A 3107-nucleotide genomic window follows, 5' to 3' on the forward strand; every position below is an offset into this window, starting at 1 on the left:
GAGTTTTTAGGGTGTCTGTATGCCTTATGTTTTTAAAAACGTTTTGCAAAGAGAATACAGAGGTTTATTGGATGCCTTCACCCAGGTTCTCCGGATGTTAACGTCTTACAACCCCAGTGCATTTGTCAAAATCAACACTGGCACATTACTATTAATGAAACTACCAACTGTATTCAGATTTCATCACTTTTTCCTGTTAACGCCCTTACTCTGTTTTAGAAGCCAATATAAGATAGCACATTGCATTTAGCACCTACAGTTTCAAGTTGAAACTGTATATCATCAGTGTACAGCTCACTTATTTTTTTAAATAGTTTTTAGAGCTTTTGGTCTTGGAGTAATTTTAGATTTGCAGAAAAATTGCAATGTATATATCCATCAAGATCAGCTGCCTACAGATCTTCATTCAAGCCCAAGCTAATGAAACACCTGGTATCTGGACCAGGGCCAGTCATATGGGGGAGAGGAAAAAGAAAGAATACGGCATATCATGTGCTGGCTCTTAAAGATTCTGCCTGGAGGTGACAGATGTCACTTTCATTAATTACCTAAAGTATGACCAATGCTAAAATTGGCAGTGAGGGGGAGTCCAACCTTCCCCAAAGAGGGGAAGCTAGTACTTGAGAATAATAATCAAGCTTAGGAATTGACAAACTCTTTCTATAAAGGGTCAGAGTAACTATGTTAAGTTTTGCAGACCATGGTCTCTGTCACCAGTATGCACCTCTCTACTCCTGTGACAAGGAAGCAGCCATAACAATATGTAAATGAATGAGCATGGCTGTGTTCTGATAAAACTTTATTTACAAAAACAGGCAGTGGTTGCACTAGGCTCACAGGCCAACGTTGGTCAGCCCCTGATCGAAACCACCATAGTTGCCGACACTAACCTGAGAAGAAATGGAAAACCCAGTTTGTTTTATAACAAAGTAAGAACTTGAATGAAGAGTTTTTAAATTTCTCCCCCCAAAGAAAGGATCCTCTAAAGTTTCATGACAACGGTTAGATGTACAAAGTGTGGGAAAATCAAAACCCATGAGTTTGGATCATGACAGAGAAAGGAAGCCTTGAAAGCACAGAAGGCAAAGGACTGGGACTAGCGCCCCTACTGGGTCATTTTGAGAAGCAAAATGTGTACCCTGCTACCAGAGGAAGATAAGTACACCCCCAGCTCTGCCTGGTCTCCCCTCACCCCGACAAACTCGTTTTCCTCCTGACCACTCTGGGTCATCATGCCATCGTCACTGCTCTCCCTTCCAACGACTATCACCGCAGCCGCAGCACCCCAATTTGAGCAGAAAACTGATGACAGACTTGCGCTTCAGAGAAGGCAATTGTGGAATTCATATTTACCTAGACCGAGAAATGGAAACTGGCTTTTGTCACTTTCCTGCTGTGTGACCTTGAAAATCTCACATTCTTCACTCTCCAATTATCTCCTTGGTACAATAGGGATTAAAATTACTTCGCTGGGTGGTGATTAGGACCTAATCATTCACCGGTGAGAACATGCTTGTAAACGTCCACGCCAGCAGACACTCAGGCCATCACAGAATAAATAGAATATCTCGAGAGAGGGCTCAGGAGGGGCGACAGGGTCCATCTGCTACAGGCGGGATGAGGTCTAAATTATTATTTTTTTAACTTGAATAATGAGCTGAACCCTTTTAAAGAAAAGTCTCAGACTGCAAGCGCTGACTTCAGTGACTCTTATTGTAATATTCCTGATACCTGAAGGAACATAAAACTAGGTTTTGATTTCCTGTGCTTCCTATATAATTCATAGTGAGAGCGTCCTTTGAAGATGCATGTGCATACTGGCATCGAGGTGCTGTGAGCCAGGTGGAGTGAAGGCCTGAGGAAGAGAGTGGAAGTCAGGGAGCAGCCCTTGGAAAGAGGTCCTCCAACTTTGTCCTGCTTTCTCTGTCTGGCATGGAGAACAGAACTAGCTGTGTGGCTGTCGTGGGCTGAAGTGTGCTCCCCCAATTCATATGTCAAAGTCCTAACCCCCACTGCCACCAGAGAGAATGTGACTGTATTTGGAAACGGTGCCTCTAAAGTGGTGATTAAGGCAAAATGAGGCAACGGGCTCATAGTGTGGGCTCTAACTCACTCCGACCAGGGTCTTTATGGAAGAGATTAGGACACAAAGCAGCTCAGAGGGGGGACAGTGAGGAGATGGAGGCACGACCTCCTGAGGACAGAAGGCAGCCATCTGCAAGCCAAGGAGAGAAGCTGCTGGAGAAAACAAACTTGCAGACATTTTGATCTTGGACTTCCAGTCTCCAAAACAGAGAAAATACATTTCTGTTGTCTAAGTCCCCCAGTCTGTGGTATTTCATTATAGTAGCCTGAGCTAACACAATGACATGAAGTTCATGGTTTCTTTTAAAAGACTTTTGGGGGGGTGCCTGGGTGGCTTAGTCGGTTAAGCGACCGACTTTCGCTTAGGTCATGATCTCACGGTTTGTGGGTTCGAGCCCCGCGTCGGGCTCTGTGCTGACTGCCAGCTCAGAGCCTGGAGCCTGTTTCAGAGTCTGTGACTCCCTCTCTCTCTGACCCTCCCCTGCTCACGCTGTCTCTCTCTCTCCTAGAAATAAATAAAAAAAAACATTTAAAAAAAATAAAAAAATAAAAGACTTTTGGGGTGACTGGATGGCTCAGTAAGTGAAGCGTCAGACTCTGTTTTCTTTTATTTAAAAAAAAAATGTGTGCTAACGTTTATTTATTTTTAAGAGAGAAAGAGCAAGCAGGGGAGGTATAGAGAGAGAGGGAGACACAGAATCTGAAGCAGGCTCCAGGCTCCGAGCTGTCAGCACAGAATCAGTCATAGGGCTCGCGAACCTCGAGATCATGACCTGAGCTGAAGTCAGACTCTTTACTGACTGAGCCACTCAAGTGCCCCAAGTGTCAGACTCTTGATTTTGGCTCAGATCATAATCTCAGAATCATGAGATGGAGCCCCACATCAGGCTCCACGCTGGGCGTGAGGCCTGCTTAAGATTCTCTCCTCTCCCTCTCGCTCTCGCTCTCGCTCTCGCTCTATGCATCTACTTCCTCACACTCTCTCCCTCTTGATGTTTCTTTAAAAAAAAAAAGACTTTGTG

Source organism: Crocuta crocuta, unplaced genomic scaffold (assembly GCF_008692635.1).
Source record: "Crocuta crocuta isolate KB4526 unplaced genomic scaffold, BGI_CrCroc_1.0 scaffold431, whole genome shotgun sequence".
In the NCBI taxonomy this organism is placed as follows: Eukaryota; Metazoa; Chordata; class Mammalia; order Carnivora; family Hyaenidae; genus Crocuta; species Crocuta crocuta.